Here is a 21,698-nt window from a genome sequence, read left to right as displayed (position 1 = left end):
ATTAAAATGTGGAACAATACCATAACAGATATTTAAATTACGTAAATAATTGCTCAAATTTGTAATCTATGCATTTCTGTTGATGGAAATTTGCAGTTACTATTAATAAGTTGGCAGATTGATGGGTACGTATGTTGCTCAGCAGTAACAAGGTTTAGAAGTAAAATAACATTACAGTGCAATGATTTAAAAAAGCAGTATTTTCCATTGACTTCAACTTTATAAAAATATTAGTCCAATGATAACTAGAGTGATTGATGCGGGATATTGTAATATTCTACATAAGAATGGATATTTAAACACTGATGCACAGACTTTCTGTAGGCCACAAGGCTTGTGGGCTGTTGAATGATATCATGTCTGGTCCAGTCTAGCAATAACAAGAGCAAAACTTGAAGATTGGAACTACACAGCAGATTGATAAACTGGAAGAGAAAGATGGGCTAATGTTTTAGCTTATTTCATCAGACGTCTTCATGAAACGTCACATCTGAATCTTTAACAACACTAGTGCAGGATATATATCCAAATTAACCATTGAAATTGATTCTCCCCCCGCTTCTGTTCCTTTATGACAACTGGGCAAAAAAGGAGGCCTTTGAACATCATCTTGTGGTTTTCTGTTTTAAATTTTATATTCAGATTGTAGATGTAAGGAAACTGGGACAGATTTACTTTGGAATGGAGCAATTACATTTCTGAACTCCTTTACTGTCAGTTTCAAAATGGGTTAAATCTGTTTGTTGCACAATGTGTGAATATCCATTCTTCATCATTTATTTATCTTCCATTTATTTTGGAACGGGTTCTTCATCCATCAAGCTACAATTACGCCCCTATATTCTCAAGCATTTGATCATCTGTGCAGTTGTGTAAGAGTCGTACAGTTTCTCATACTGCATAAAACTCTCCCTAGTTGTTGGTATGTTTTTTCCTGATATTTTGCTTTTGTCCAACACGAAAATACCTATGTATGTTCCTGCAGTAGATCTTTTTTTTGTATCCTTGTGGTTCCTTTCCTTAAAGTTAGAATAGCTTGATTCTACAGATCTCTTCTCACTGGATTTTGCTTACAGAATTGGTCAGCTTTATTGGTTTAATAACACCTTGGTGTCAAAGAAAGATAACTATGTCAATAGCAATTCAGAAAATAATTATTGCAATCATAATTGTTCTGTTTGGCAGCAATTATTGTATAGGAATGTAAGGAAAAGGGCATTGGAGATTATTTGGATACTGTATTGCAATGATATACTGTAAAATGAATAGCATATTTGTCTCTTTTATCAAATCTAATTTATCTTAGATTTACTTCATTGAACAGGAATTCAATGCAATTTTCAAGAAGTCTTGTTGCGGTCCAACACTGCAATCTTGAGGCTATTTCAGTCAAGAATAATGAGAGTTGCTTGTATTAGTGCTAAAGAGCCTGGCTCCTTGTATCTCAGTCTGGATCAGTTGGTAGCATTCTTGCCTCTGAGCCAGAAAGTTGTGATTTCAAGCCCCAAGTTGGGACTTCAAACTCATATAGTCCAGGCTGACATTCCAGTCCAGTGCAGGAGGGAGAACTGCATTGTTGGAGGTGTCGTCCTTCAGACATTATACCAAGGTCCTGTCTACCTGTTCAGGTGGACATTAAAGATGCCGTGGCACTATTCAAAAAGAGAAGAGAGTTCTCCTTGTGTCAGGGCCAACAATCCCCAGATAAAATTGGTCATTCACTTCATAGCGATTTGTGGGACATTGCTGTCATTACACAGTCACTACACTTTACAGCAAATCTAGTGAAGCATTTTGAGATTTACTCGATGCTGTATCAAATGTAAGGATTGTTACTATAAGAAGGAGTGTCAAAATATGCACTCATACCCAAACTGTATTCATGATGAAGAGGCTGCACAAAGTATAGATTTCTGAACAATAAAAGAAAATTCTTACAGGGTGGAAGAAGTGATTGTTTCCTCTAATATGTGGAGTCCTGTAGCTCAGTGGTTAGAGCATTTGCCTTGCAAGTGAGAGATCTGGGTTCTATTCACGGCAGGGCGAAATGTTGGGCAAGTTTCTTTACTGCACATGCTTCTGTTTATCTAGCAGTAAGTAGAAACCCAGTTGTTAGTCGACTGGAGTATCGCTTTTCCGGGGATAATAATCCCTAAAAAAAATAATTTGATCACTCAATCCACCATTCTTTGTGGGACACTGCTGTGCACAATTGGCTGCTGTGATTCGCCCACAACTATACAGTCAATTCACTTTACAGTATACTCTGTGAAGCGCTTTGAGACCTTTAGAAGGTGTGAAAAGCGGTATATCAAATGCAAGGATTATTATTTTTATAAATCCCTTAATTTCCAGTGGACAAGGACGCTATATAACTAAATGCTTGTAAGCAATATAACCAATTGGTAAATGTAGCACCTCGTCCAGTGGGAGGTTGTTAGAATGTGGTCTGAGTGTGAAGTTTTAGATAATTTAGTGGTCGCCTGCTCAAGTAAAGTAATTTTAAATAAATGGGAGGAGGAGACTGCAAACAATCATACGAATTGTACCATTTCTGTCCACTTTGGAGACGGGGATGGATGTCCTTCTGGACAGGTCATCATTTATAGTTCTAATTAATGGGAGATGGTCTTGGGAGTGCTGACACGAAACGTGTGATTAAATACCTAAGCCTATAAAGACAAATATCCATCTGATGAACACAGTGATAAATCTTGGACATCATCAATAAAGTTGCAATTTTTGATTTTTTGTTAATAAGTGAACATTATTTCAAAGCATTACCTCACATGTGAATTCAGCAAGTAAGTGTAATAATTTGTGGGACTCTGCCCCCCCCCACCCTCTCCCAAGTATGAATTAAAAACTTTTCAGGAGTTAAAGCAAACAAAGTCGAAGGATTTTAGTACGCCTTTTAGTATGCCAAAGGAAAGTTTGGTAGAGACGAGCGATCCAGTATGTAGCTGTCACACCTCTGCTATAGGTAAACTGTATTGAAAATATACTATGATTCTAAAATTAAGCTGGAGTTGAGGAGGCCAGGATTCCATAGATTATCTTCTATGGAAGTTAATGTGATAATACTTTGGGCTGAGAAGCTGCCAGGCAAGCCTGTCTATTATTTTCCACCATTCAGCTCCTTGGGATGTCCTCTTGACGTGAAATGCACTATAAAAATGTAATCTTCTTGTTGTTGTTGCTGAGAGTTTGAATAGATCTAGATTTACATATTATTTAAGCAAACAAATCATGACTTTAATCGTGAGCTCCAAGGTTTAACAAGTCCACTGCTGACTTCAGATGAGTAGCTAAGGTGTTAATTTACTTTGATATTACGTCATACCCTCATGTCATAACTTCAATACCTAATTGCCTGCCTATATGTTAATAAGCATTTGGTTTAGCCAGGAGTGAAACAGCTGCAGAAATGTACATATTGCTTTGGTTCTATTATGACGTTACATGACACTACACTTGTGAAATATGCGAATTTGCTTGAATTCAGGATGAAAATATTTCACTAATGAATAATTAATTCCTAACATTAATAAATAGCAATGCATTAATTATATATATTTCACTAAAAAAAATAACAGAAAGGAGGTAGATGTTTCTTCATCAAGAATTGTGGAAAATGGGTGCGTACAATCTCTCCTAATATAGATCTGATAATAAGTATCCTGTGTTTTTTAAAAAAAATTATTCTGCATCTTCCAAACTACTTCAGATTTTTTGAGATATTTAGTAAACCAAACAATTTATTTTAGTGGTCAGGTAAGGTTGAAGATGAAATATAAATGGGTATTCGACCATGTTAAATATCTAACCTGGTTGCCAGAATGAATAGCAGTCATGAAGAAATCCATGTGCATAATATCCTTTTGGCTGTAAGGAAAAGGGGAGAGAGGTGAGCATGGTGGGAAGGGGAAAATGAGGTTGTTGTATTGTTAGTGATTCTTCTTATTCATATCTAAATTCTGCACAATGATAGAAATGTTCATTCAAAACTAACCTTTAATAATTATTAGACTAGGGGTTCAACATAAAGCATGTTCCTTGTGCAGTGTATTGTACAGGTGGCCTCTTGCATACACACAAAAAAACCTCTGCTGGATTTGGTCTTGAATCTCTAATACTTTCCCATTAATGTTATTTATATTTGCTTTGATATTGATGACTTTCCTAATGCCATGTGATCACTAGGCTGCAATGCTGGCAGCCTGCCTGGGATTGCCAGTGGTTTTAATAAATCACAATCAGACTTGTGTCATTACATCAATATTTTTCGTCAATTATGTAGAAGGTCAGGTGCTACATTCAACGTAGGAGCCCCAGTATGTGGCATTTGAGAAACATCTGGTACTGCATCATAACTGCATGCACAGAACAAAAAAATCCAATTTATACCATCTAAACCGACTAAATGAAATCTGCTTGTTTATGGATAATGCTTTCCTGATTATAACCTTTACAGCATGCTGTCTTTGCTGTCCCTGATACCTCTTATACAGACATATTCCCAGAAGTTTCCTTTCAATAAAAACAGCAAATGAAAATATTATTTTCTGAGAAGCAGATGGGAATTATCGTTTCTTCACAGCAGGCATCTAATATTTTTTGACACCTAGTGACCTGCCTGAATGCAATTTGTGTCTTCATATCTAGCTTAAGCCAGTTTCCACCACCAAGAGAAAGAGCTGTGAGGTTTTGTGGATTGCTGACATCCAGAGACTTAGCCTTGAAAAGGGAGAAGACACACATTACTGTGTGTCCTTCTCTGTCATTGCTTTCTCAAATGCTGGGTGATTTCAGGAAATAAGTGGACAGGCGATACCTGTTCATATGTTACTGTCACCTGTAGTGAGACCCAGGTGATACCATTATGCCATTAGATAAAAAAATGGTGGAATAAGCAAAGGGGGGGCTGCGTATAAGGAGAGTGGCAGAAGTAATTTTTTGTTGCACACAGAGCAGGCATTGTGTTTATTTGGGTCATGAGACAAATCATCTTTCATGTAGATGACACTTGGTAAAGTGGCTGAATGTAAGAAGGATGAAGAGAGATGATGGAGAACGCTGGATTGAAGTCTCTAAGGACATACTCCCCTTTTCTCATATCGTCCTTCATTGCATTCTAATAGGCTGACTAATGTACCATGGAAATTCACTCTAGGTATCGAGAAAGCTGGCATTTTGCTGTTCAGAAAAAGCAGCAGCCACCTCCTGACAATAAGGCGTATAATATATTTTCCTTGTGTCTATAAAATGCAAATATATTTTCTTTCTGTGTCTATAAAGTGCATAGTGCAATGGAAATATGTCTCCAGAACACATTTACACATTTTTCTTTAATTGAGGTGGCAGACTTGCTGGCTTTAAGTGCAAGCTCTGGCTGCAGTAGCCTACGTGAATATGTTCTAATGGATGCCCTTAAGGCAGAGGCGTCCCTGCCTTGGGGACATTCATCTTTTTCTGTGTCACAAACTTGGTGGTAAAATCTTTGTGATGCTCTCACCAATTTTTCTTCAGTAAATCAAATCTTCCTTCCTTCAGAAAGATGAATGCTCTGAGGTTGGGGTGTTACAAAAAAAATCAATGCAGGTAAAATTGAAACAGTATGCCTCCGTATTGATTGGCCTTGTGAAATCGAAACTAACAGCTTTGTAACTGTTCCAGTGGACAGTTAGCTGACCTGTAATGGACAAACTATCAATATTAGCATTACTATTTTATCTTGTAGTATGTCATTTTAGAACCAAGCAGCTTGGATGTGAATGCCTGGGCTGAATTTTTAATGGGATGTGTAAAATGTGCAGGTTTTCCTTCATATCCTATACAAGTATAGTAGGTTGAAAGTGTTGTGGTTTGTGCACAAACAGGGATGAATAATTTAAAATCACATACTTTGTTATTTGCACTTAAACTTTATTATTTTTGGGGTAGGCTTAAGGGAGAACTGACTGACTTAATTCAGTGTGCACACACGAGTGTTTAAAGGCATTTGATTTTTTAAAAAAATTCCCATGATGCTATAACTTAAATTGATTTATTGTAACTGAAATGGAAGTTAAGGATACAGCTGCAGAGATGTTTGTGTAACATCTGCACAGCTTATTCTGTTACAGATAATTACTATTCTATTTTTCGGTAAATTGAATGTTTTTTTTCCAATAAATTCCAGTAGATTTTCTAATCTTATCAATTTGATCAAAAATATAGTAATCAAGTCTATTACTTCAGTGGAGGATTTTGAGTACAAGATTAGTAAGTAAAGCAGCTAGTTTTTAAAATTGACCTTTGTTTTTATTTAAAAGAAAATGTTGCACGTTTCTTAAGAAAGACTAAAGGACTGGTTTCACTTCATTGTGCTCCTAAATGAAGCTGATGCATCATACATACCCCTCTTTCCCCAATAACTCAGTTGGTAAAGTCACTGTCCAGTGTGGAAATAAGCCGGAGCGATCAGGAAGATTCTGAATCCAGTCCTTGGACTGCTGAGGTGGATTTGACAGTAGTGACTCTACAACTATCCTCAAATCGTATGTGCCACTTTGTGGGAAAATATAGCCATGTTTTTAGCTCCATTGTGTGTGAACATCATGGGGACAGGATCAGACTTGGTTATGACAATAATAATAATCACCGTTGAATTTGATAAAATGCCGTATCACATTTTTGAGACATTTCAAAGCACTTCACAAGATATACTGTAAAGTGATGTGATGTTTTTTTGTGGGTGAAATGATGCCCCCATTGTTCAATAGGGTACTAAACATCTCCCTTTCTAGACTTGGATATAAATAGTGACTGATCAGGTAGTAGAGGCAGCTGGCACCCTTTAAAACCTATCCTATCACAAATCCACATCTTCAGAAAAAGAGGGGTGGAAACTAAGAAAAGAAACTGTTGGCTATCAGTTTTTCATCATTCTCACAAATGTTACCCATTGTGATCATATCGATACAAAGATGTGAAGTGTGCATTTAGGCTACTGAGGACAGACATGCACATGAATTATTTGTTTGTATCTTTCTTCCTTAGTAGATGTAAAATTAATAAGAACATGTATTAGCCAAAAATAATCAGTTTATTAAATGGTGCTGTGACACACTATTTCTTCAGGGAAGCAGCTGTATAATTTATTTTGCCAAAACATTTACATTAGGAATTCACAAATGGTGAATTTACTATGGCCTCTGTCATTGCACGTCCTGCAGTTGATTCTCGGTGAATGCATGCCTTGAGTCAAACAGAAGTCTGATTACTCAACTACATGCTATGCATTTGTATTGCCTATTATTCCCGAATCAATTAAAACCTTATCCTAACATAAATTGTTTTTACTGTCCAGTTTTAGAAACAAATCAACTACCAAATTTCTTCCGGGGTAACAGTAAATTTTTTAAATAAAATTCCTTTTTTTGCTTTTATGTTGAAAGTCAAATGTGATTAAGTAGGCTGTAGCACAAAGACTCCAGTTTGCTGTTTCTATCTGCAGTTGCAGAACTCCTGATCGAAACATAATCCACATTTTCTTGGCAAGCTAGTTGTATGTTTATTAAGATTCCATTGTTTATATTTTGGCACAGTTTGCATCGTTAATGGAGATGTTTGCAATATATTGTGTCCCTGTTATAGGATATAATGAAATGCATAATGATTTAACTTGGATTGTCTTATGTTTGGCCCTTTTTTTTTAAAAAATGGCTTTGGAGGAGATATGTAAAAGGTAGGAATCAAAAAGTCTTTGGGCTTGCTCTGTATATTTTGCCTAATCTTTTGGGATTTGGGCTGTGAACCACTATGTGATCGGTCACCAGTGATATCATTGCTTTTGAACATTAGCTTGAAAACATTCAGTTGTTCATTCTTGAAGGACCTTCAAATGCACTTGAAGACTACACAATATGGAGTGCTGTATAGTGATGAAGTATTTAAGGTTACATAGAATAGGTTGCATTAAAGTGCTATTGCTAGAAACTCATTTTCTATGTTTCAATCCCTGTTAAATTAATGGAAACTGAAAAGACTTTGTTTCCTTGTGATACTCTGTATATTTTAAAAGACTTGAAATTAGCGCAACCTTTGTATTTGAATGAAATCACAAGACTATTTAGCTGGAATGGTACATTACTCCTGTGATACAAACCATAGTATGTTTTCATTTTTAATGCTGAAATAACTATGCTGCCTGTGTTAGTTTGCATAAGCAAAAGGTTGCTTTACCAATATTAAAACCACTGTAACATTTGTCTTTATCACAAGCTTGTGCTGTGAGGACAGGCAAAAGTTATGCACTCCAACAGATGCATGATAAATAACCTCTGTCTTCAATAGACAAATGTGCCAGACAAAAACAGCACTTTTTTTGTGAAGCTAAAAATTAATTCAAGAGTCTAAATGTATATAGCTATAAATTGTAAATATTTGGAAAATAGTTTTTTGATCACATTGTTAGTGTCGAGAATTTGTGTAATAATGCAGTCACATAAAATGTATATGCATTATATAAATACTTTGTACAAAGTATATTAGGTGCATATATATTTAAATTGTGTGAGTGTGCGATATATAAATATACTTGCATGGTTGCAGGTAAAATGCTGACTTTTCCATATGGTTCTATAACAGATGAATGACCCAATTGTATATGAACTATCTAAGCTGTTTCTTCATCTAAATGATGATGTTCTTCTTCCTGTATTCTATTTTTAAATATTGAAGTTAAAATTGAGATGCCAGATGTATTAATTATCACAGCTAAGAGATGGATTTGGATGATATGCAAATTCCAATTTTATGGTGTACTACATTGCAATGTCACAGTAAAAGTTATTTGAAAAAAAATTGAAAATACTGCAAAAGGTGTAATCTGGTAATTTGTCATTGATTGCGTATAGAATGGTTAACCAGCTTGGCTTTTTTTTGTTGTTAGTTCCTGGTTTCCTTAATAAAGACAAATAGATTGACACGCATACAAACATGTTTTCTTGTTACAGAGAGGGCAAAGCTGTAGACCCTAACATACATTTCCTGTCTACAGTAAGCTACCATTAATTTCTGTCTGGCAGCAATTTATATTGGTGCTACTTCTCATCAGTTTATGGTTTGCTTTATTTAATCTTCAAAGCATGTGTTTGCCTTCATGAACTCATTCAGAAAATCCTTGATCAGAGAACTTGTTAGCTGAGGCACAACTATAAAATGGAATGTATGAAGGAGGGAAGCCTGTTTAATGTAGGAAGTGAAGCACCAGCCTTTTGTGCTGTCCTGGTTTACCTTCATATCCAAAATCATATACACTGCAAAGATTTTGCCCCCCCAACCTGTCACACCAGCACATACAGCTATTTAAAATTACTTTGAATATATATGTTAAATTGAAGACTTAATTTTCCTCTTGCTAGTTTTTTTTATTGTTGTGAAAATAACACATCCGTTTTTTGTTGTATAATATTTGTATTGAGGTCTTACAGGTATAATATAGCCAGATACAAAGCAAAGCTACCTCTAATATGCTCCAGTTGCAAACCTTCCATGCTGCAGTATTTTTAATTTTCCAATTTCTCACACCAGCAGTCTTTATGGGCTTTCTGAATGAGGTTAACAATTCAATGCTAATTTATTTCTGAATCATAGGCAGTTCAGCATGGGATCAACACATACTAGAAACTGGGTTGAGACTCCCAAGCACATTTCACATTGGCTCCTTGTAGTCAACAAAGAGTAGATTGGTATCTTGTCAATCTTGACTGAATTTGGGTACAGAGGTAAAAGGATAACGTGTTCATCCACTGTGTGTGCTTGTGCTCTTTTATTGAAGAGGTAATGGCTTGTTTAAACTTTCCAGGGCCTACTGTTTTCTCTCTGAATTGCACGTTTGGCCAGTTGAAACTATTTGTACATCTAGAATGAACTGAAGAACTACTGAACAACTATAATAATGATAATCATTGCATTTGGGAATATAGATTAAGTTTACTGTGTAACTGAAGAAAACTTTACAACTTATATAAGGGACAATTGCGGGAATGAACAACAGCAGCAAATTACATTTATATAGTGCCTTCACATTGGAAGGACGTCATATTGCACAATTACGTTTTCACCCGAGCTGGGGGTTGGAATCAAAAATCAAGAGAGGATGAGGTGGAGGGATTCTGAGATGGACTTCAGAGGGGAGGGGCAAAAAAGCTGAAGGCCCAATCGTCAATGGTGGGTGGACAGTGTGGGGGAATTCCAATGCACTCAGACTCTACCCTGCGTGAAGGGCGCTATATAAATGCAAGTTGTTGTCTGTTTGCAAATATGGTTGTCCGGGTCTAATGTCTCAGGTCCTGTGTTATAACGAAGCATGGAAACATTGCCAATTTCTATACTACTGTTGACATCACCTTGTGCTCATTGTGTTCATGTGTGCTGGCTTCCAGTCCCACAAAATGGCTGAGTACCTGGTTGCCGGATCATCATTGACGTGGCTTACACACTGTGAAGCCAGCAGTGTTTCCTACACATTATCACGCATGCACTGCTTGCATATTACTGGTGTTAGAGGGGCACAGTGTGTATGTTCAGCATGCAGAAAGTGACATCGACAGTGGCCAGAAGACCTGGAAGTTGACTTTTTTTGTTCTGATTATCTCCTTGGCCTTTTGGCTAAGATCAAGTGGTAGTTTCTGTACTTATCAGTCACTCCTTAGACTTGTGCGCCTGACAGTATTCTCAGCCTTTGAGGTTCAGATCAGGAGAGATCAGCCTGATCCAAACCCTCTCCATGATTTATTCTTGAGGGTCACAACAACTGACAGGAAGGCCTTGTCTTCAGTCTCTGTTGGCTGGGATTGGAATGGCATGGATCCTGATCTAAGGAATTGAATTCCCTTTCACTGGAATATGGAGCTATCTTGAGTCCTTGGTCGCTTGACTCATTCTGGGCTTCCCCAGCCCCCCACCACCAAAATTAACACATGGGAAACCAGCTGGTGTATGGTGAAGTCAACGACGAGTCCACAGGACACCTGCCTTATAAGTGTACCCACTTTAAAAGGTAGTCCCTTATAACGTGGTTGCCCTGCACTTATTTGAGATACTATTCCTGGAGGTGGTGGAGCTGAACTGGCTGTTCTATACTAGGATTTACGGACTGCTACAGGCATAAATTTAGCACAAAATCCTGAGTATAACCAGGTCATAAATCGTTCCACTTTCCTTTTCCTTCCCAATAACCTAATCAACATTTTTTAAAGGACACCTAGATTCTCTTTCAATTGTTAGTCTCAACAGAAAATGGGTAATTCCTCATTATAAGAACTTTATGTGTACTTGTATATATTAGTATTGCTTCCTTAATTTGGACATATCTTAGGTACCATGCTTAGCTGTTGATCAGTCAAACCCCAATTCCATCATGCAATGATGTCGGAAAACATTCGCGTTTTCTCAAGTTCCATGAATATTTTACAAGTTTGATGTGTTTTTCAATGAATACTGGTTTAATCTTTGCCAATTAGAGCCTAGGTCATGTCCAGTCGTCCTTGATCTCTCTGAGATTTTTTTAATTTGTACTTTTTTTTTGAAAGTCATTTTTTGCATGGCTTCTTTAATCTTAATATATAAAGTACATGTGCTACATACAGTGACACACAGGATATTGAGAGCTGTACATACAGTAGTCTATATTCAAGTGATATTACTTGTTAGGCAGAGTGTCAGTATTTTTTGGTTGAAAGGCAGATGTGGGGAGCTCATTGGCAATTTGTTTGGACTCTTGAGGTTTTAGTAGTTCAATGGGAGGGGTGGGGAGAGGAAATGGGATTCTGTCCTTTTGGCCTCACTTCTGTCAGCATGAACCTAAACAAAACTTGAAAATGAATAATGGCCCACATCCAGAATATCCCAAAAGAAATCTGAGAAACATACATTTACAATAGATCTACTTTCCACCTCTTTCCTCAATTTTTTTAAGTGTCCTCTCAAACCTGGACAGATGGAACAATATACCCTCCTTGCTAATTGGGAGAGTGAGCAAACCTGGACAGCTATAAAAGGTGGTACCCTGGCTGAATATTCAATCCCTAAGTGTCTAACACTGAGGCCAGTTTTAATGTCAATCCTTGAATTAAATCAGTTAACTTGAAAGATCAGCGTTGAAACCTGGATTGATCTGTGTGGCTTCATGCCACAATGAGCCATGGACTGAACCACTGAGCTGTCAGGAGAGTCCTGCCAAGCCAATTTTTAATTCTTTCATTAAATCACTTTAATTCCGTTAAAATGCCATTAATTCGGTGGATTTATTAATCTTTTGTTGCATCATATGGGGAAAGTGTTATCAAATTTCTTTGGAAAATCCTGTAACTATGTCCATTGAATGGTAGGTCTGAAAATTTATCTCCAGTAGATTCATGAGGCAATGAGCCATATTGCTTTCAAAGCCGTTCTGACGATTCCTCATGGTGCCTATGTGCTTTAGATAACATAGTATCTCATGAAATAGAATTTCTTCGCGACCAATGTTCATCCATTTCGCCCACAAATATACAGTCAATTCACTTTACAGTCTGTTCTGTGAAGTGCTTTGAGACATCTGGAAGATGTGAAAAGCGCTATATCAAATGCAAGGATTATTATTATCCAGTTGTTGATTCATGTTTGTCTCCTATTTTGAATATAAGAGTACATTACAGACATCCCCCACTCATCCCTTCAGTCTGTCTGACGTCTATTGAAGTGAAATTCCAGCAGACTCTGTACTTGCTCTTGTATTTTACTATTTACATTTTTTTCTTAAAATAACTTGAAGATATCTAGCTTCAAAATTAGACTGTATGTAATAATTTGCCAAATCCTGGATGCTATAAATTGCTATTTAAACAGAGTAAATGTAGACCTAGGTTGCAGAGGTGACATTTTTTTTCCAATAGACTATGTCTAAATTTTTAGCTCTGTGCAATATTTAAAACATTGTATAGAAAGCCTGGGGAATCTGATGAAATTATTACCTCAAGGCATTGTATAATACAGTACATGCCTCATATTTTACTTGATTACAAATGTTTAGATATCAATAGATTTTTTTACATTATTTTATCAATTCCATCTATTGTCACATGAAAAAAAAACTTCAGCGATGAACACAGTTTGCAGCTTCATGTCACACCAGTTTGAAACAAGTTTTCACATTTTCCTCTAAATTTAAAATTGTTATTGTCACTGCAAAAAGTGACTGTAGTCTTTTGATAAAATATCATTTCAACAATCTTCCATCTCCTTTTTCTGGAGAAATTTGGATCATATTGGAACAAAATTCAGTTATTGTCACTTCCGGCTTGTTTTTTGTGCTAGCAGATTGATAGTTACCATAAGAGAAAACCACAGTAGCAAGATTGCCTACCATTGGGTACATAAACTTTGAAATCGAGAGGCATTCAAGCCAGAGCACCTTAGTATAAATTGAGCAAGATTGCACAGTTGATCTTGGCCTTGTGGATCCATAATGAGTTTGTGGATGTGAATTGTACATACAGAAGATGTTTTGTTTAAATTTAAACCTGTGTACTGGATTGAATGAACTTGTCTTTTTCTTGGGAGGAGAAAATACTCTCCATGACCTTTCATCACTTTTGGGTGAAAATAATTTAAAGGAAACCTGTGTTTCTCTCCACTTTATTTCTGAGAGTTTTTTGGGATAAACATAATAATCCTTGCATTTGGTTTAGCACCATATCACATCATTGAGATGTCTCAAAGCACTTCACAGAAAAGTGAATTAACATCATATTTTGTAGGCGAAATGCGACAGCCAGTTGCGCACATCAAATATGTATGTATAATAATATCTTTATTTTAGTTTATAATTTGTGGTGCACATTTTTTACCATTTCAAAGCTAATTTTCTAAATTATTTTTACTGAGGTGTGGTTTTTGTATGTAGCATATTTTTAGTTCATGAATCCTTCATAATAATATAATAATCCTTGCATTTGATATAGTGCTTTTCACGTCTTCTAGATGTCTTAAAGCCCTTAAAGGACTACACTGGAGTGAAAAAAAGCCAGAGCTCACCCTAATGGCACATTGCCCAGTCTACCAGCTGTAATGAACTGTGCTGTACAGATAGGAAAGGTGCCAGATTTTATCCCCGGCTTTTAATGTGGTGTTACTCTTGGCTTTAAGTTCCTTGGCTAAGGGTCTTAATCCAATGACCCATGGGGGAAAGTGCACATTTGCGAATATTGGATGTTAGGGTCAGGTTTGACTTTTTTTGTCCCAGTGGTTGAATAACTTGTTAATACACAATATTTGTGCATACGGTGAGTTACCTTTAGGGCAATTACTATTGTAACCTTTTTGAATTGTGTAATGTATTGAGTTACAGGTACTGTTCATGATTTTGTAAAATTGTTTTGCTTCATATGAGGCACAGATGAAATTTGTAATGCAACATATATTTGATATTGTGTCACTTGATTATCTTGTTTATTATACCATCTGTTGTAGAAGGATTAGGCAAATTAGACTTTATTCAGGGCACTCATTGTTTATGGAGCAGAAGTTGTACAGGCTTGTTTTTTCAGGTTAATTTAAAAAAACATAAACAGAGCTTCTGCAATTTAAAGTTTAAAACAGTGCCATCAGCATTATTTAGAATTACCCTTTATTTTCTAAATGAAAGAGAAGTTTGTTGCTTTCAGTGGCAAATTGTTTTCACTTCTGGGAAATACAAAATTTCACTCAGTAAAGAGACCCATTTTATTATTCTTACTAAATATTCAGGAAAAATATTTCTTTCCTCATTAAATCTTTAAATACTGAAATTCCTGATTGCGAGCGAGCTAGAAAACATTTTGAACACATTCTGATTTATATTCTTGTGAGAAAGGGTAATCCTGTGAGGCTAAGATCATTCTGATGAGCTTTCCCTTTCAATCTCTTAATGTGTAGGCTGTCTTAAAATGCCTTCAGAATTCAATTGTTCTTTTATAATAATATCTGTTGAGTATCGATCTTTGAGGTCCAGTACTTAGTCAAAGGCTATCTCCTTTGACTAGCCCTTTCCTTAGTCCCATCCTTCTCCTTGTGATGAATTGTTACAATCTTGGCTGGTGTAATTACACACAAGGAGAGTGGGTCATTCATTTCTTTGGTGCCAGCATTTACCAAAAAAATCCTTTATCTGGAGTCCCAAATCTTCCATTTGCAGTGAGAGACAGTACAATACATAACAAAATAATATCCTGCGAGTTGTTGCAAAAGGACAGTCACATGTTTCACAGTGAGGTGTTGATTGCAACTTTTATTTTCCTTTAGAAAATACGGCAATGAGCCAATTATTTTCAGTAATTGAGACCAGCCTCATTGTGGATAAACAACCACTATGGATAATTGGACATCATGTTGAAGACAATTGGCTACAGTGCTGCTCACCAAAAAAAAATTCTATCAGGAATATTGTCACTGTAGTATCACATTGTACCAGCCCTTCTCTTGGATGTTAGAGATCCCATGGTGCTACTCTAAAAGAGATGATTTCCTCCCGATGTTCTGGCAATCAGTTCCCCAGATAAAATTGGACATTCACATCATGTATGCTTTTGGGACATTGCTGTGTGCAAATTAGCTGCCATATTTGCTCATGAAACACAGTCACCATGCGTGATAGTAAATCCTGTGAAGCCCTTTGAGAAGTTTTCCCGACATGAGAAGCACTATATCAAATACAAAGAATATTATTTATAAAATTGGTATTTTATTAGATTCTCCAGTTGATCCTGAATGCACATTTTTTTTCTTATTATACCCTCAGTGAAGTGTATATGGTGCTGTATTGAAAAGGACTTTGTTTATTAATTAACCTTGATTTGATGATAAATATGATGTAGTGCAGCTCATGATTCCAGATTAATATGGTAGGTTGTTTCCAGTGAAGATCAGCCATGCCCCCATTATGTGTTCACTTACATACTTTATACAAGTGCTCTCTCTTTATTCTGCATGAAAACGGGAAGTTTAAATATAAAGCCACAAAAGTAATTCACATTTATATAGTGGCTTTCATATCAGGAGGGTGTCTTGAAGCACTTCATACATCTATCTGTATGGGCAGTTGAGGAAGTTGACCAAAAGCAAGATTGAAAATATAGGTCTTAATGTGAGATGTAATGGAAGAAAGAGAGGTAGGCGGAGCAACGGAGCCTTGAGTGGGAGATTCTCATTTTTAAGTAACAATAATGTTCCCTACAAAAACTTTAATAAAAACAAGGTTTTACACATGTTAAATGCTGCATCGTAGTTTACTGTATTTCTGTGTTAAGCAAAGATTTGTATGCAAATCGCAAATTGTTTTAATATTCATATTCTAAGCAGTTACTAGAAGCAGCTAGAAGGCACAGCTAGTTTTAATTGCATTCCATTTAAAAATCTAAATGGTACTGATAACAATAATGTGAATTTAATTTTTTAAAAATAAACGCACATAAACATTCTATCTTAGTAAATATGTCAGGCATGACCTTAAGGATTGTTTCAAATCACAGTGAGTGTTGAATGGGCTGTTACTAATTCTGAATGTGTGAAATTTGCTATTTATTGCATCCCTAGTCAAAATAGACACTTAGCATTTGTTTTATGGTACAGTAATTAGCATATAATTTCTCCCAGTTTCAATAAACTTTTGTCATAATGTTTAAACTGATTTTAATTGCTGGTAATTGGAACTGCATGTTAATAGCCTGTAGATAATTAGGAAGCCATTTGCATTTTCTTGCAGGTTTGCTTGCTATTCAGATAGGCTCTTCTTACTCATGTTCTCTCTCAAGGGACGTTGCTAATCCTACTTAGGCACCGATATTATGGAGATGTGATTTTACTCATTTTATTTTGCAGTTTTCCTTCTCGTGGAAAGGGATTAACTCTGATTAGTTCAGGTTTATTGATGCTAAGTGCATTTTGTTTTGAGTTGTAATGCATTATACATGGCTCCTAAATTTACCAGCATGATAGTAGATGGTAAACTATAGCTGCAGTATTTCAAATAGTTGGCTTGAGTGCCATGCTGGAACAAGTATTTTGAGGTTTGCATTTGCTTTTTAACTCTTTCGATAGACACTTTTTCAGTGCCCTTTGTAATAATTCTCAATCCAAAACTCCGGTGAGTTAATAAGTTTATCAGAAACTCAGAGCCGCTCCCATCCACTACCCATAACCACACCAAATTTGTCTCACTCTCAGGGTCCTTTTGTACTTGTCTTTATCTTATTGGCTCTTTCTTAATTACCTTTTAATTCTTAAAGTGGTATCAACTGCAACAACAAGATTACATTTGTATAGCCCCTTTCACGTCGGGATATCCTACATCTTATATAATAATAATACATCTTCCCTTCTCCAATCCTTTCTTTTTCTCTAGTCTTTTTCCACTCCTCTTTCTGGTTTGATTCCATATTCATTTCTTCTCGAAGCTCATTCGGTTTCTCTTTTTATTTCAAGATCCATTGCTCTTCTTCTGCATCTTTTTTTTCTGCATTTTTCCTTCTGATAACTTTCCCCATTTTTCAAACTTTCTTCTTTTCTTGAATAGACCCAGCTTGTTTCAGCCTCATCAACTCTTCATTCCCTGAACTCAAAACTTTAGGACTTGAGAGCATTGACTTGATCTTCTCCCATTTCCTGTCACTTTTGTTCAAATTCCAGTTCCTTGGGATATCCTCTCGATGTGACAGGCGCTATACAAATGTAATGTTGTTAATTTTCATCCCCATTTCTAGCTTTTACCTTCTTTCCTCACCAGTCCACCTTTTCTTCATCCTGCCTCTATTTCGTTTTCTTCAGCTTCCTCAGCTCTTCTGCTGTTTACTTCTCTCCTCCAGCTCCATTTTCTGCTCCTTGTCATGTTTCTTCCAGTCATTGATCTTGTTCCTCCTTCGTTGTCGCTACTCATAATGCTGGAGATAGCAGGCAACTTCTTGGGTTTCGGTCTCCTCCCTCAAGGCTCTCTAATCTTCCTCTCAGTCACTGGCTTCCTGCTTCTGGGAGATATCTTCACCGACTCAGATTCTTTATCATCTTCACCTTCCTCTTCTGATTTCCCTCTCTTTCTGATTACCATCACATCAATCATCTTCCTCATCACTAATCGTGGATTCTACATTCGAGCAGCCCAGCCATTCCTTTTGCCTTGATTGTACTTGTGCAATCTAGATGTTTGTTTGTCCTTCTGTATTCTCTTGCCATTCTTTTCTCCTGTGACCTCTCTGTTGTTCTCCATCCCGTGTTTTTCTTGGGCCTTTGTTGTGGATAGTTGCTTGATCCACCAGGTCTGATATTTCAGTACTGCAGGAAGGGACTATCTCACTTGTTCTTTCACTGCTCTTACTCTCCACTTACCCTCCACATTTGAGTCTGTAGCATAATAATAATAATTCGCCCACAAATATACAGTCAATTCACTTTACAGTATATTCTGTGAAGTGTGTTGGGACGTCTAGAAGACGTGAAAAGCGCTATATCAAATGCAAGGATTATTATTATTATTATTATAATAGTTCGAGCACTTGCCCGGTAAGCAAGAAGACCCGGGTTAGATTCCAGGGCAGGGCGAAACCTCAGGCAAATTTCCTTACACAACACGCCTCTGTTTACCTAGCAGTAAGTAGGAACCTAGTTGTTAGTCGATTGACAGACTGCATTCTGGGGGTGATAATCCCTTCCTAAATAAATACATACATAAATAAACACACAAATAAATAAATAATTTGGCACTCAATCCACGATTGTTTGTGGGACACTGCAGTGCGCAATTTGCCGCTGCATTTTTCCTGCAAGACATGCAGTCAATTCAGTTTGCAGTATATTCTGTGAAGTGCTTTGAGACATCTCAATGACGTGATAACACACCAATGCAAGGATTATTATTATATGTTATTGCTATCTTAAATGTGAATATCACATAAGACTAGGGGTTGAGATGAAGGAGTCTAATGGTGTGCTTTTACAATAATAATCCTTGCATTTGATACAGTGCCTTATCATATCTTTGACACGTCTCAGAGCACTTCATAGAACTTACTGTGAAGTGAATTGAACTGTATAATTTGTGAGCGAGACTGTTCTAGCTTAATAGCTGTTGGGCTGCTCTTCATTCTAATCTGTTTTTTGCTCGGGTCAATCTTTCTTATGTGGTCCTTTGAATTAAAATGCTTGCAATACAGAAAGTGCTGACAAAGCATTTCAGCAAAACAGAATGCTAATTTTAGGTAGCAGCTCTCTTAATATAATTTTGGTGAAAACAGAGGCAGCTCCTGAATATGTTGTGTTACTAAGGTCAAACTTACACTATGAATTTTAAACATTTGCAATGCAAAGTAAATTACAACAGTATTAAAGTTTTGTGGTGTCATCACTGAACAGATTTTATGTACTTTTGCTTTGTAGTGCAGTTTTATAATCCTTGCTTTACACTTCAGAATTGTCTGGAACTGAGTAAAGCAAAATAGCCTATTCCATCTGATGGGATTTTGCAGCCTGAGCTAGTTTGCAGCTGTTGAATTTTAACATTTCATAACTAATGCCACCTAATGACATTAGCTCTGAGCCACCCCCTTTCTCTATGGCTTGCTACTCTAAATCAGCAACTGGCAGATTTGCTGGAAGATATTCGTGGTGCAGTACTATTAATACAATACAAAATTACATAACGCTTTTCACTTCGGTTGGATGTCCCGAGCAGGGGTGTTGGGATCAGGTACGGTGCAGGACAGGGAAGGCACGATCAAAGTGGAGGGTTTCGGCAGTCTGAGGGGTGAGATAGTGGCGGAGCCGGGCGTTGTTGCGGAGGTGAGGGAAGGCAGAGTGGGTCATGGCACGGATGTGGGGTAGAAAGAACAGTTGAGGGTCAAACAAGATGCCAAGGTTCCAGACTGGTTTGGTGAGGTGGAGTGTGCATCCATGGACGGTGATGTTGCCAGTGCCTGAGGTGTGAAGGCGCTGCATTTACATGCAGTACATAAGTCAACACATAGATGCAATTATTATATTTTTATGCTAAATAGATAGGAGATAGAGAGAGTGAGAGAGAGAGAGATTGAATTGGAATTTTCTTGATACGTATTTGTTGTTGATGCTTTTTTAATTTTGCATTAACTAAGCACAATAACATTTCAGCATGCAAAATCATGTGTAATTCAAACATGTTCTTCAAATTTCTTTTCTGCTCATCAACAAAGTACTGTGAGAGGGTAAGAAGAAACATTGACAGAGAGAAGTAATGTTGTGTCTAATGACATTATTGTAAACCATGGTGTGTAGAGATTCTGCTTTGAGCACAACCTGGGAGTTATCGGATTTAATAGCTGAGAGATCAACATTTTATTTTGATAGCCTCAAATTAACTTTTAAAGATCAGGGAAAGCTGCTTCCAATTTGATTTCAATTGGAAGTCTTAGATTTTTGGAAATGGTAATTTTCTCTTCTTCCCTATTCTATCCTTCCAAGTAAGTTGCTGGTTGTAACTAAAATGTTTCTAGTTAAATAGAGGTGTTTCTCCTCCAACAACACAGAAGTGTGCAGTATTGTCAGTGAATGCGAGGTTGAAACTATATTCTTTTGTAAAGGGACATGGTCATTGTCATTTTAGAAGAGGTAATTTACGTTTATTTATAAATACATCACGATGAATTAAATTACATTGAAATGCACCGTCTTGCAACTTCTCCAAGGTATAGATATATTCCCTGGACTTTAACTCTTAATTACATTTTCCTTCACATAGCATGCTAGTTTTTTTTCTAAACTGTAGAAATGTTGTCCCAGCCTTTTACCTTAACCAATACTACGTATTTCTTTTCAACGTTTTGTGTTCTTTGATGCTCTTGCTTTTACAGAGCATGTTTTAAAATCATTGTTTAAAAATTTATATCACAGAAGCCAGCGGCACTAGTTAGTGAAGGTAATGATGACTGGTTTTAAACACGTTAAAGTGTTCTCAATATTTTACTATAGTAGAGAGTTTCATTGCATCCCTAAAGGCTTCTTGTCATGTCATAACTTTAGATCCTGATCAATTTGTCTGGATTCTCAGGCAGGCCCTGCTCCAGCAAATTAAAGATGTACACATTGAAAATATTAGGGGGAAATAAATGTGTAAAGCCTTTCTGAGATCACACTCTTCTGGTACTACCCACTAGAAGGCACACATTTTGTTTTGATGAGACTGGAATCCTGGATGGGGTTCCAAATGATGAGGGACTTGATGGGTTGTATGATACAATGTGAGTGAGGACATCCGAACATTCCTTTTGGATAATGTTCCTATTTTCGGGAAATGTTCTTATTTTCTCAGGTTGATGATTTGGTAGGGCCTTACTGAGGTAGGTAATCTGCCAGATATATACTTTATGATATGTGGATTTTGCAATGTGCCACAGTAAATATTGTGAAGAAGCACTTGAGGATTCTGATTTTTGCTCAGCTATTTATAGTTTGCAGTGTTTAAACCTTTTGAGCCTTATTCAACTGTAGTTAATTTGAAACTGTTTATTACGGCAATCCAAATTGCTTGTATAAAATAAATATCTTTAACCCATGTGAATATTCCTGTTTTTTCCCTGATGATTTTGTTCACTCTATACTTCAATAGTTGCTTTATTGAGACAGATGTTAATATTTTGACCTAGTAAGAAACATGTTCCTTCTGGCACTTG

General features: G+C 36.6%; 1 protein-coding gene across 2 annotated transcripts in view; it reads left to right on the top strand.

Annotated features, from left to right (window-relative positions):
* Positions 1-21,698, top strand: part of lrba (LPS responsive beige-like anchor protein) — a 430,270-nt gene that overhangs the window by 173,409 nt on the left and 235,163 nt on the right. The gene's annotated exons all lie outside the window — the stretch shown is intronic.

The sequence above is a fragment of the Callorhinchus milii genome, unplaced genomic scaffold, assembly GCF_018977255.1.
Source record: "Callorhinchus milii isolate IMCB2004 unplaced genomic scaffold, IMCB_Cmil_1.0 Scaffold1, whole genome shotgun sequence".
Classification (NCBI taxonomy): Eukaryota; Metazoa; Chordata; class Chondrichthyes; order Chimaeriformes; family Callorhinchidae; genus Callorhinchus; species Callorhinchus milii.
Note: the sequence above shows the minus strand (reverse complement) of the source record. Positions and strands in the feature narration are given on the sequence as shown.